The sequence below is a fragment of the Protopterus annectens genome, chromosome 3.part0 (genome assembly GCF_019279795.1).
Source record: "Protopterus annectens isolate FY-2018-M chromosome 3.part0, PAN1.0, whole genome shotgun sequence".
Lineage (NCBI taxonomy): Eukaryota > Metazoa > Chordata > Ceratodontiformes > Protopteridae > Protopterus > Protopterus annectens.
Genome location: NC_056731.1, coordinates 1,519,720,717 through 1,519,736,148, shown reverse-complemented (window position 1 = coordinate 1,519,736,148; position 15,432 = coordinate 1,519,720,717).

Genomic DNA, 15,432 nt, shown 5'->3' with positions numbered 1-15,432 from the left:
GTCTTATAGTATTGCTTTGCAGGTGGGCAAGCCCCCTTGCATGCCTAAAAACTGCTGTTTCCTTCCAAGAATTACAGTTACATTCAGGTCGCTGAGTGTAGCCTCCAGAGTGCTACAGAATGACATACATATTCCTAGTCAGAAGCTTGCGCAATTTACGATTTGCAATATTTAGCTGCCACATACTTAATATTTGCACTGAGTGTGACTAGGATGGACAGGATTAGGAATAAGTATATTAGAGGGTCAGCCCAGGTTGGAAGGTTTGGAGACAGAGCCAGAGAGGCAAGATTACGTTGGTTTGGACATGTGCTGAGGAGGGATGCAGAGTATATTGGGAAAAAGATGGTTAGGATGAAGCTGCCAGGTAACAGGAAAAGAGGAAGGCCTAAGATAAGGTTTATGAATGTGCTGAGAGAGGACATGCAGGTGGTTGGTGTGACAGAGCAAGTTGCAGAGGACAGGAGGAAATGGAAACAGTTGATCTGCTGTGGGGACCCCTAACGGGAGCACCCAAAAGAAGAAGAAGATACTTAATGGTGCAAGAAGTGGACAAGAATAAATTTTAAACTTTACTCTTTCAAATGTGTCACGTTCACCTTAACGCCAACAGCTGTTCTACTGGCTTGTTTCTCCGTAGTTTCAGAAAATTGCATATACTCACTAAAGATGCTAAAATAAGGACACTTTGTGTGCTTGTATGCATGCATGCATGCATGTATGTATGTGTGTGTGTGTGTGTGTATATATATATATATATATATATATATATATAGAATATATTGCAGTATTTAACACAGCTGTTTTAGTGGCTTGTTTCTCTAACTTCAGAAAATTACGCTTAAGTAATGATGGATTATATTTCGCATTCAGGTCAGTTACTGCGCAGTTACAGCAGTGCACACATTCAACTGTTTGAATTCAGTACAATTCAATATTTTGAATAGTCATATTGCTGATGTACAGAGATGGTAAACATCATGCGCAGGGTGTTGGGCAGTCCCTACTACAGCACATTTGGTGGGATAGTGGTTTAATACAAAGCTTCATCAAGTTCCTGTTCAAACCTGTACATAAAAATAGAGAGATTGCTCTGCTCAGCAGATGGCAAGCTGTAATTGAAACAGGCCCCCGGATTTACGAATCCTCTGTGTAAGAATTAATAAGTCTTACTCGGAGGCTGCAGTTGAATGGTATGATGTCAGCGTGCCATGAATATGCATGAGGGCACGCTGACTCAACCGTAACTCTTAGACGGACCGTGTAAGAAAGCAGGGGGCGTGTTGGACGGCCGAGCAGTCTAAATGTCCACGCCCCTGCAAGCTTTTCAAAAGTAAAAAAAAGCACACACAAGAGCAAGTCCGCTCAAATGTCCCTGCGCCCAACACTACACTCCCTGATATTGTAAACCCCTACCATAGTTCTAAAATGCAAAATATTAAATATATTTTTTTAAATTCCCAAACCAGCTGCCTGTATTTGCGCAGGTGTGCCCATTGCTTAGCTGCAGTTAGCAATTCAGACATGGAAGAGCATAAGAAAGAATGTTTATGCAAATCACACCAAATAGCAATAGCGTAATGGTAGAGCGTTTGCACAAAGAAGAGGCATTCATGGTTCGAGTCCCACCACTCCCCTTCGTATTTATGTTTTAAATCAGTATATGAAATAATACCTGACAAATATGTTTAAACATTACTAAAAAGCAGTGAAATGGCCAATGTATCCGTGAAGAAAATAAATATTTTAAAGGATCCTGATATAAAATTGCCTGCAATTAAGCAGCGCTTCACCCAGTGCAATAGAGTTGCCCGTAGTTTAATAGCACTTTAGCGCAATAGAGGTGCCCACAGTTTAACAGAGCTTTAACCAGCGCAATAGAGTTGCCAATAGTTCAATGGTGCTTTACCTAGCGCAATGTGCTTGAGCGGATGTGCGTGCTGCTCCAACCAGGGCACCGAGGAGCAACGTAGAGCAAAGTTGCTTAAATCCAGCCGCACCCCCTAGCCTGTCTGGACAGTATGAAAATAAAATGAATGACAAGGTTCGAACCCAGGACTCTGTGAAGCAGAAACAAAGTACAGAACCGCTAAGCCATGACAACATAGGGGAAACAACCACTGTTAACATTCATATACTTACGAATGATAGTTTAACCATTACTAAGCAGGTCTGCAGTCAGCCGAGAATTTTACAAAACGGCCAATCACAAAAAAGTGCAGGAAATGAGGCATATTTAAGCCCCACAGGTGGGAATACACGCCATAACTGATTGTAGCTCACATCTGCAGTTAGAATGTCTGGTGTCGGAGAGGGAACACGCTTCCGAGTGCAACGCTGGGGCATCGAGGAGTCAGAATACATGGTTTGGCTCCTTGTCCACCATCACGAGACAAGAATCCTGCAAGGCCAGTTCCAAGGGATGGAGTACAAGGCAGAGGCTTGGAACCGGTTAGCTCGTGACCTCACCAGTGCCAAAGGCATTCCTCTGACTGGTGAGCAGGTCTGTCACCACCATGCAGACCTGAAGAGACAAAAGCAGGACCACCTGAACCAGTGGATACAGGAGGCCCATGAGATGCGGGATGCCCCACAACTGAGTATGTAGCCATGGAATGCAGTATGTAAGAATTGATAATGAAGTATGTATAACGGATAGGTATGTCTCAATATCCCCTCATTTACTTTACAGCTGCAGGTGACTGTGCTATGAATCAGCAAGCCTATGCTGATAGGCTGCGCCACTAGGCAGGTTAGTGATTATTCTGCATGTGTTGTTATATAAAATATGGGAGAGAGCATGAAAGAAAGTGTTGTAGTCCAATAATACAGCCATAAAATTGCCTAAGTCCTCTGCATGTACTGTCAGATAAAAACATCAGAGAGGCAGAAAAAGAGTGTAGTAACGCATTAAGAAAGGTAACATATGTCTGGAATAATATCTCTACAGGCACCGTCATATAAAATAAGTGAGTGAGCCTGAAAAAAAGAGTGTGCTAACCTATTAATAAAGGTATATGTCTTGAATAAGTCTACCATATACACCGTTAAATAAAGGAGTGAGCCTGTGGAAAAGTGTGTAATGTCATTAATAAAGGTCTAAAACCCAGAGTGTGTCTGTGTCACGGAGTCTGAAATGTTGTTGTACCCTTGCATTATACAAACAGTACTGTTTGAAAAGGTACTGGCAACCCAGAGTTGTGCAGTCCCATATAAAGTGGGTGATGGAAGTGCTAGTAGCTGTGAAACATATATACAGTCAGTTACTGGCTGGCATGAATAAGTAAAGCTGGCACATGTGTAGCATGTTATATTTTCCCCAAAAATGTGAGTGTGTGTCAAGAAAGGCAAGGTTCTGTATAAATCGAAGTGAAAATGTCATGTGAAAACAACCCAGATATGTAGATAAAGAAATATAAATGCAATCAAGAAATGTGTAGCAGTAACATTTGCATCCTGGACATTTAGTATGTCAGATATAGGTCAGGCATATATTGAACTAGCCAAACCCATTACACAACCTAATGTATGGTGGCAAGTGTAATAATACATGTAGGGGATATACACTTGCAGTCACTAGGAATGTAGTGTAGATGAAAAGGTCATTAAAAGATGTTAACCGAGGTATTTTCTACACCCTACTGTATGTGCATAAACCATGCAATTCCACACCTCAATGGGTATGTGTAATCTTAAATATTTGTTGGGCCATATGTCCTACTGTTCTATAAATATTTGCATTCACATTGATGCATGTACCCTGTTTGAACACCACAATCATGTTGGGCTGTTGCTGCCAAACATCCCTGCATGCTGTTGGAATAACCACTGTGGTTCAATATATGCATGTGTTATGCTTGCTGTTCAACTGTTGTACCCTTGGTGTGTCTGGTTAATGAGAATATTATTGCATGCTGTTACAACTATTCTGGAATGCTGTTTTGCTTATATTGTAATTAAACACACCAAATCAGAGAACGTATGGAAAGGCCGGTCCCAGCGGACCCACCTGTCCCTCCTCAGCCGGTGAGTGCACCTGGCACCAGCAGGTCCGGTGGCCAGCCTGGGCTCCTCTCCTCTGTTGGTCCTGTGCCATCTTTGGGTGGAAGTGCTGCAGGGGATGGGGCTCGTCCCCCCATGCAAGTGTGGGTGGAGAAGGGCCACCTGTCACCCTTCGAAGGGTCCAGGTTGTGGTGCATAGGGAGATCCAGTGTATAGTCGCTGATCCCCTACTCCAGCTTGAGGCAAGAGTGGTGCATCTCACGTGTGAGCCTGCCTGTCCTACGCAGCCCCCAGCACAGCCACCCTCGGGGCTGTGAAGGTTCAGTGGTGACTGCCCATGGGTGGGGATCTCAGTTCCACTCTTACCATCTGTGGGCTCATAGGCTTGCAATTTCCACACATCCGCCCCCGTCTATTGTGTTCACCCACCCCATGTGTCATACACTGCCCCTGTATGCATCTTGTCTCTCTACCTTCCCGGACATACCTACTTCCCACAGAGCAACTAACGTTCTTTCCAAATGGAAGAAAAAATCTTCAAAAAGTAGCCAAGCCAGGAACAGCCAGGTAGACAAGAAATAAATAAATCCAAGACCAAGTTTAATTTGAAGCGCTTTTCGTTTGCTCAAGTGAGCAAACTTCCTCAGAATGACCAACATTACACCAAGGAACCATTTTTTATACAATGGTCATAATTGATACAATGCAATTAAGCACTACATTAATAGTCACTTAACTTTTAAAGATACAAATTCTTAAAATCATAAATATGCTGGAAAATACCAGCTTTTACTTACTAAACACTAAGCAGCATTAAAAATAATATAGAAAAAAATATATATAAAAATAATATAAAAAACCTATGCTATACAAACACCTATACATTACCAAAATGAAATAGAAAAGATATGCATATTTAAAAATGTACTTCTTACACCGTATATTTCTAACTAAGAGGCGTAAGCATAATGTTAAAAGTTAATAAACATTGTGAACCACACATCAACAATATTCACCAATAAATAGTGGAAAACAGTGAATTCTATCTTTTAAGACTAAGAATACTTAACAAACAAGAAATAGAGCATGCTTCATTTAAACCAGGGGAATGATATGAATCCAACCTGATCTGCCACTGTAGTTCAAGTGCTAGCAAATTTAACGCAGTGTCACAAAGCACCTGGTCAATTCCAATAAATTTGAACTGGTGAGTGGGATGATCTATGATATGTTTAGCAAGTGCATTGGTGACCTTAAGCTTTCTAATGGCGTACTGATGTTCATAAATACGTTCTCTGAACCTTCGTTCAGTTTTCCCCACATAGTGTCATGAGCAATTCTGACATTGCGCTAAATATACCAACATCTTATTGTTACAAGTAAGCCTATGCTTAAGTTTAAATTCATGCTTACCAACTGTAAACCTATTAGATTCCATTACAAATTTGCAATAATTGCAGTTTTGACATTTGAACATCCCAGGACATCTAGTTGGAATGGGTTTCATCTCAAACCATGCTTTGAGGTTCCTACCCTTCTTATATGTCACTAACGGAGATGGTCCCAATTCAAGTGCTACCGTTGGATCTGCAATAAACAAATTCCAGTTTTTCTTAACAATGGCCCACAAAGTAGCACTAGCCACTGCAAACGTAGTGATAAACCTAGGGATGTCTGACACATCTACTCCATTTACATTTCCATTAACCTGACTATTCAAGTGGGTGATAGGTGATTCAGAGTCACCACTTTCTTTCACTTGCAGTAATGGTACATAGATGTTGCCACTCCTTTTCATGGAAATCTCACCTATAAGTTCCTCAATTAACCGGATAGGGTAACCTCTACTTAGAAACATCTTTTAAGGGTGCTACATTCCTCGTCAAATTCCTCATCCCTACTGACAATTCTGGCAGCTCTAACCAACTGACCCTTAACCACAGCACGTTTTTGTGTAAACGGGTGACAACTAGTGAAGTGCAACAAAGTGTTAGAGTGCGTGGGTTTCCTGTGAATCCTTGATGTAAAACAGGAGGCATTCACGTCCTTAGCCAACAAGATGTCAAGATAGGCTATCTGGTTGTCACTGAAGGTCGACGTGAACACCAGAAAGTCAGTAGAGTGATTCAAAAAATCAATCAACAAATGAGTCAGCTTGTACTTCATTTCCATCAAATAAAATGAAAATGTCGTCAAGGTAACGAGTGTAGTACACCAAATGGTCCGGGTGAAGTGGGTGATTAAATATGAATTGATGTTCCCAGTGGGCCATAACTAAATTGGCCACACTGGCTCCATAAGGTGAACCCATACCAACCCCGACTGTTTGCAGGTAATAGTTATCACCGAACATAAAAAAAGTTCTTAGATAGTGTTAAGTCAAGGAGTTCAATAACTAATGAAATGTCATAACTGCTAGCACCTCTGGACCTTAACCTTTCACACACCCACTCAACTGCTAGATCCTGAGGGATGCAGGTGTTTAAATCCTTAACATCCACCGTAAGGAAGTTGAAGTGTTCTTCATAACTTAATTCATTAATTTTGGAGAGGAAAGTCCACGAGTCTTTGCAAATCTGTGTCTCCAATGGGATATACTTCTGCAAAATATGGTCAACCACCTTTGCACAGGCATAGGTTGGTGACCCACGACTGTCAATCAATGGACGCATGGGAGGATTCATTACATTTTTATGTATTTTCGGTATTCCGAAAAAATAAGGAATCCTAGGGTAAGAAGTAGACATATAATTAAATAAGTCTTGGTTGATCCTACCTTCTACATACATCTCATCGATATGGTCCTTGATGGTTCTGTAAGCTTTATTAATCTCATTCTTGGAACTTAATGCATAGGCTGGGCTATCAAGTAACAGTGTCATACGGTCGAAATAGTCATTATTTTCAAAAATCACCACCCCCCCACCCTTGTCAGGTTTACAGATGCGTAAATTATTGGCACGGAGAGTTTGAATACTCTCAATTTCCTCCAAATTGTTACGTGTGATAGGATTTTTGAAAATCTTAGTGTCACTCCTAATATCTAATTCACACATCTGCTCAAAAAAGGCCAAGAGCGGGTGGAGTGGGGTATTGAAAGTACTAGAAATGTGTAACTGGCTGTTGAAATTCAAATAGGCTCCCCCTCCCATCATTAACTTAAAATTAAGTTTCCTAGTAAAGATTTTGACGTCAATGATGGCTTTAACAAAATCCATCCACCTTTAATAACATCCACCCACTTCAACTTCCTTACGGTGGATGTTAAGGATTTATACACCTGCATCCCTCAGGATCTAGCAGTTGAGTGGGTGTGTGAAAGGTTAAGGTCCAGAGGTGCTAGCAGTTATGACATTTCATTAGTCATTGAACTCCTTGACTTAACACTATCTAAGAACTTTTTTATGTTCGGTGATAACTATTACCTGCAAACAGTCGGGGTTGGTATGGGTTCACCTTATGGAGCCAGTGTGGCCAATTTAGTTATGGCCCACTGGGAACATCAATTCATATTTAATCACCCACTTCACTCGGACCATTTGGTGTACTACACTCATTACCTTGACGACATTTTCATTTTATTTGATGGAAATGAAGTACAAGCTGACTCATTTGTTGATTTTTTGAATCACTCTACTGACTTTCTGGTGTTCACGTCGACCTTCAGTGACAACCAGATAGCCTATCTTGACATCTTGTTGGCTAAGGACGTGAATGCCTCCTGTTTTACATCAAGGATTCACAGGAAACCCACGCACTCTAACACTTTGTTGCACTTCACTAGTTGTCACCTGTTTACACAAAAACGTGCTGCGGTTAAGGGTCAGTTGGTTAGAGCTGCCAGAATTGTCAGTAGGGATGAGGAATTTGACGAGGAATGTAGCACCCTTAAAAAGATGTTTCTAAGTAGAGGTTACCCTATCCGGTTAATTGAGGAACTTATAGGTGAGATTTCCATGAAAAGGAGTGGCAACATCTATGTACCATTACTGCAAGTGAAAGAAAGTGGTGACTCTGAATCACCTATCACCCACTTGAATAGTCAGGTTAATGGAAATGTAAGTGGAGTAGATGTCAGACATCCCTAGGTTTATCACTACATTTGCAGTGGATAGTGCTACTTTGTGGGCCATTGTTAAGAAAAACTGGCATTTGTTTATTGCAGATCCAATGGTAGCACTTGAATTGGGACCATCTCCGTTAGTGACATATAAGAAGGGTAGGAACCTCAAAGCATGGTTTGAGATGAAACCCATTCCAACTAGATGTCCTGAGATGTTCAAATGTCAAAACTGCAATTATTGCAAATTTGTAATGGAATCTAATAGGTTTACAGTTGGTAAGCATGAATTTAAACTTAAGCATAGGCTTACTTGTAACTCTAAGATGTTGGTATACTTAGCGCAATGTCAGAATTGCTCAGCCCACTATGTGGGGAAAACTGAACGAAGGTTCAGAGAACGTATTTATGAACATCAGTACGCCATTAGAAAGCTTAAGGTCACCAATGCACTTGCTAAACATATCATAGATCATCCCACTCACCAGTTCAAATTTATTGGAATTGACCAGGTGCTTTGTGACACTAGGGGGGTCCCTCTGCGTTAAATTTGCTAGCACTTGAACTACAGTGGCAGATCAGGTTGGATTCATATCATTCCCCTGGTTTAAATGAAGCATGCTCTATTTCTTGTTTGTTAAGTATTCTTAGTCTTAAAAGATAGAATTCACTGTTTTCCACTATTTATTGGTGAATATTGTTGATGTGTGGTTCACAATGTTTATTAACTTTTAACGTTATGCTTACGCCTCTTAGTTAGAAATATACGGTGTAAGAAGTACATTTTTAAATATACATATCTTTTCTATTTCATTTTGGTAATGTATAGGTGTTTGTATAGCATAGGTTTTTTATATTATTTTTATATATATTTTTTCTATATTATTTTTAATGCTGCTTAGTGTTTAGTAAGTAAAAGCTGGTATTTTCCAGCATATTTATGATTTTAAGAATTTGTATCTTTAAAAGTTAAGTGACTATTAATGTAGTGCTTAATTGCATTGTATCAATTACGACTATTGTATAAAAAATGGTTCCTTGGTGTAATGTTGGTCATTCTGAGGAAGTTTGCTCACTTGAGCAAACGAAAAGCGCTTCAAATTAAACTTGGTCTTGGATTTATTTATTTCTTGTCTACCTGGCTGTTCCTGGCTTGGCTACTTTTTGAAGATTTTTTTTTTTTTTTCTTCCATTTGGAAAGAACGTTGGTTGCTCTGTGGTCTGGTTCACAATTGTATTTTTACTAGTGACTTTTGTGTTTGGGTTATTTAGTATACCTACTTTCCACTCCCACTTGAAAAAAAAGGGCAATCTGTACCCACAAAAAAATTACGCCCCATTCATAGCTGCCCATTTCGCACACATGTCCATTGGACAAACATGGAAGCTGATAATTAGAATTGGCAGTACAGCATACGTTGTTGTCCTCACCCCTCTCCGAGGGGTGGAAGGTTTCAAATTTCACTCCAAATTCATTGCATATGCACAGCTGTTGCTGTTAAAGAAATGGGCAGCTATGGACCTTCCTGACACCCGTCCTGCACATCCCGAGCTTGTTTACCTACTGTCTGTCCCTCTTTGTGCCCCCTTTTTCACCACTTTCCTATCTCCCCATTTTCTTTTCTTTAAAAGAAATTAGCGTGGGGGTTAGTGGGAGTAAGCACTTTTAAGCGAGTGTGCGCCTAGCTAAGCATCACGCAAACCCGCTTAAAAGTGCCTTAGTCACTCTATGGCAGGGCCCTTGTACTGTTCAGCAGCAAAATAAAATACCCCTCTCAGTCTCGAACCCCACACCTTGGACTCACAAGACTGCATGAAGTACCACTAAGCCACAGCAGATAAACAATAATGTGGTGCTGAAAGAAATATATCATGCATTACAATGAGTGAATGTAACGGGAGAATAGGAATGGCATAACACAAATCTTGTTCTGTGGCCCTTAACCAGCAAGTGTTGTGGAATTGCATGACATGACTGTGAAAAGAGAATCAGCCATGCTAGTAGGGAATAATGTTACAGTAGCACCTTACAAACCCCACACAGTATCACAGCAGGATAAACACTGGCATATTTGAATAGGTCAGAGGCCAGACCTACCAACTGTGACTGATTTACACGGATGTCCCTGATTTGCAAACAAATGTTAGCTGTGCCCCTCTGACTCCCTGTGAAATGTACTAACAGCAGGCAGAAAGGTGGTGAATCTCACTTAATGAAAAATGTCAATAAGTGAGAGTAGACACTGCTTGCATCTCAGAAAAGGTGTAGTAATACATATGCTGTGAATCCCCCAAAGTCTCAACAGCAAAATATCTGAAATATACCACAGGTGTATCCCACTCATATGTACCTTTCCCTGAGGCTGTTCAAATATTTACCTGAGAGTATCTGAGGCCAGGAAGTGTCAGAAACACACAGGCATATCAGCGTGTCTGCTGTTACACACACAGCAAATAGCTGTAGAATGGATTCCACAAGCATGTCTGTATAATATCAAAGGATGTAGCCATGTATTGCTAGCAACCACCTGTGACAATGCCATTGTTCAGGTGCTGAAAAGACTGGTGTGGTGCACAGTCAAAGGATACTAGGCTAACCTCTGTCTACCATCTGGATATGTCCACAGGTGGGAGCTACTGAGACAGACTACTAGCCTTTATAGACTAACAGGTACACAGCGACTCTGCATGTTCAGTAAGATAAACAGCACACAATAATAAATAATGCTCTCCGCAGTTCTGCACCCCTACCCAAAAGTAACATATACCTGTGTAGTCAGGCACACCCACGGGTGTGGGTAGGCATACACAGTACTGAAATATGTCCAGTTGTCCTGAGCAGACTGTGCTAATGTCAGCACAAACAAACTACAAACTGTTCAGAAGTGAGTAACGTACTAATGACAGTATAGCAGTTCACAAACAGTGCATGTGCCTGATATTCATAATTGGTAGTACAACATACTTAGTTGTCGTCACCCCTCTCTCGGGGTGGAAGGTTTCAAATTTCACTCCTAATGTATTGCATATGCACAGCTGTTGCTGGTAAAGAAAAGGGCAGCTATGGGCCTTCCCCACACCCATCCTGTACAGCCTGAGCTGGTTTCCCTACTGTCCTCCCCTCTTTGTGCACCCTTTATCACCACATTCCTATCTCCCCATTTACTTTTCTGTCAAAGAAATGAGCGCAGGGGTTAGCGAGAGTAAGCACTTGTAAACAGTAGTAGGCGGGTCTGCACCAGTGTGCGCTTAGCTAAGCATCGTGCAAACCTGCGCAAGCCTGCTTACTACTGCTTAAAAGTGCCTTAGTCACTCTATGGCAGGGCCCTTGTTCTGCTCAGCAGCAAAATAAAATACCCTTGTCAGTCTCGAACCCCACACCTTGAACTCACCAGTCTGTATGAAGTACCATTAAGCCACAGCAGATATACAATAACTTGGTGCTGTAAGAAATATATCATGCATTACAATGAGTGAATGTAAAGGGAAAATAGGAAAGTCATAGGAACACATTGCAATAACTACTGTTGTATGCCAGTTAATTCTCTAATTCGAAAAGAAAGTACATACTCTCATGTATCCAGTGTGATTAGGAGGTGTGAGTAAACTTACACACTGAAAAGAGTGCAGTGGAAGAAGCAACAGTCAGGTTTCAGTACAACATGCATATCACTGGCTACAACCCTAGCTTCAGATATGAGACATATACCAACCTTCTGACTGAGACAACAGTGTCCACAGCAAACAAGCATGGGCCCCACCTTGCACAACTGAAAGGGCTACACCTACCTAACCTAGCATTTTATAGCAGTGTCCTGCAATCACAGTGAGTACTGCAATTACCACATAGCAGGCTGCATGCAATTACTAAATGGTGGGCACCAATTGGTGCAGAGGCCATCACATGCACATGTGCAGATACCTAGAAAAGCAGCTTGTACTTGCTTTCCACACATGCAATAATATCATTGCACCAACTGAGAGAGAGAGCGAGAGAGACAGACAGAGACAAACAGGCTGTAAGAGACAGACACTGAAAAGAAAGACCAACACACAGAGGAAACCAAAACCAAAAAAAAACAACAGCTTCAACAGACGGAGGTGAGGAATACAAAGGTAAGGTATGTAACAGATATGTATTTGTGCTGGCATCTGAATGATGTGTCTGAAGGGTACTCTACATACTGTGAATCATCCATATGTGGCAGCAGTCCGTATCTATACATATATGCACATGTGCGTAGGGCAAGGGACATACTGCAGCTGTTAGTAAAGACTGGACATATATATGTTGTTGAAGGTTGCTATGTGCATATATGTATGTAGGTTGTAGTGTGTGGCATTGCAGACAGCAAGCAGTGCTGGTATATGTCATGTGGTGGTTAAACGCTGTGGGACTGAGCTACAGGCAGTGAGGTCTGCTACAGCTATACGGCCTGAGGACAGCAAAATGCATTCTGCACAACACTGTGCAATATTATTACATAACCGTATGTCTCAACTGCTGCATAATTGACATCCCCACCATGAGAGGTGGGCAGTATATGTGCATCTATATGTACAAGAATGGCTGTATACATGTATGTGTATATATACATATATATATATACATATCTAGATATATATAGACATATATAGATATGTATAGATATCTGTAGCTATGTATAAATATGTATATATATATATATATATATATATATATATAGAGAGAGAGAGAGAGACTGGGCCATACGTACTACAACAGGTGCCTGTTGACCAAGGCATGGACTGAACACCAGTGTTGGTACTGCAGTGCCATACCCCATTCCAAAACACTTTACCCAGGAACTACCACATAGGTGGTAGCCTGCCTAACATTGAAGGTGTCAGAAGGGAACATGGGACACAGGTGGATAGTAGCCTCCCCATTGATAATCACAGTGCCACACTAGTCTTGTAATCTGTCTCTATGGTATGTGTCATCACAAAAGGTTTGTCATCTAGGGAAATATAGGTCAGTGTTCCCCTCTAATCATCACAATGCCCCATGTGGTATGTACCTCACATGACAACTTCAGCAAGTGGAAAGGCCACAGACATACCTCACAAAGATTAATACTGCCCTCAAACACATGTCATATGCAGACTGACTCACAAAACCACAGCTAGAGTGCGTTGCATACTGCCCACCCAGAGGTTACCTCTGCCAGACATACAGAGGTATGTCATACCCATAGCAGTTGGCCAACCACAATGTCAGCACCTCACAATCCCTCCAGGCTACATGACCTAGGGCCCTAATCCTCGCCACCTCACTAAACAGCACATGATGGAGGTACAGGTTCCTATCCACAAATATGCCATACTCTGGACTAAACCACCCAGCATTAACAAACAAGGCTCCTCATTAGCAGATGTCATACATACTCCTGATGATTGTTTGGGAGATAGGTAATATGTCCTGGGAGTCACCTCTGTGTATCCGGTTGACAGGAGCAAGTGAAATCACATTACATGTGTGTCAAAGGCCAGGGTAGCATATGGCTATGCTGCTCTAGGCCCAATAGCGTATTACCTACCTATGACACAATGCACACACACACACACATGTACTCAGTGCAATACCTGCTATGTGAGGTGGAATGAGTATGACAGTGAATGTGTGCAAGGTCTGTAAAGGTGTGATAGCTTAGTGTGAGGTTGTTTCTGTCATGGTTGTTTGTGTCCTAGGTGTGAGGCCAGAGAAAGACGTGTCAGTTATTGGGATGCAGACATAGTAGGATGGTGTATGTTGTGACATAGTTCCTTGTGTACGACTGTGGTGTCCCATTGTAGGCTGAAGCAATACATGTATGCTCAGTAAGTGGTACTGCTGGTGAATCCAGCTCACATATGAACTGTTGTACTACCTGAAGCTGTAGACCTAAACAGCACAGTATGGTTTATGATTCCCTGCTAACACCGTCTTGTGTGTTTCCTGTAGTCTGCACAGATTACATACCTCAGGCATAGGCATCTGTACATAGGGGCACACAGTACTGTAAGGTACACAGGTAATGCTCATCTGTGTCGGCATACATTTGTGTGTTGTATGTATGTCTGATGTGTGTGTAATGATGCCTGTACCATGCCTGCAATCACATGTGTGTTACAGGGTATGTGTGTGTACCTAGCAACATGTATACTGTGTTACAGCAGTATGCCAGCTATATTAACAACTGTGCTCATATGTTAGGTAGGGGTATGGCATCAACGACTAGGGTGGTTTACTGGTAATACTGTAAATGTACTTTACATTCAATGCATTGGATGACATATAAATTCATGCATTAACTTGATATATACCCCTGTGGCGAGGTTGTGCATTGTATCCCAAACAGTGTGCCGAGTACTGGTGTATACTGGTTTGTTATATGGAGTGTGGCAGGCACTGTCAGCCAGTTGTGGGCTGAGCACTGATATGTGGTATTGAATGTGTGTATCCTCTGACAGACAAATAGATGTTATATATGGCAGTTAAGTGATATCTGTACTTAATAATGTTAAGTGTGCCACATGACTTGCTCACACATATTTAATTGTCTTCCAGGGTTATGGCTCATCAACACAATCGATCATATACAGCTGCGGAGGAACAGGAAATACAGAACAGCCTGGTGCAGTACTATACACTGCTTTTTTCCAGGGCCAGCCAGCACCAGCATGAGCGTACTGCACTGTGGCAAGACCTTGTTCATCGGGTAAATTACATAGGCATGCGTAACTGGACATATGAGCAGGTACGCCATCACTGCAGGGATTTAATTAGGCATGTCCGGCGGCGTGCGTCTGATATCCATAGACAACAGCTTGCCACAGGTGGTGGGGTGGCCATACATCCCCCTCTCACCAGAGTGGAGGAACTGCTCCTAAGCGTGGTGGCTCCTGGCCTAAAGCAGCAACAGCATCACACGTGTCATCATGGAGGCCGGAGCCACCCAGCATGATGACATGGAGTGTGCAGGTAATATGCCCTAGCTGTAGACTACTGTTACCTGTATTGTTAGAATATGCATATGTGAGATATGTACTGTGTGTTCAGCAGTTGTGCTGCCCATTGTGTGCAATACAGATATTTGGAATAGTATTTGTACACCTGTGACTGTTGACTGTTGTTCTACTATAGTTTAGCACACTCACAGTAGCAATGCCACAGTTGTGGCCACTGACAAACTGTGTCATATTCTTGTAGGTCCCTCTGGTGTGACAGCAGGGCAGACGATACATGCTGGTGAGAGTGTTAACACTTTAATATTGGTAATGACATGTGCATGTCATAGGTGAGGTGTAGGCCATGTACACGTAACACACCTATGCATAATGCATGCTGTGAGACATTAAACATCTCAGTA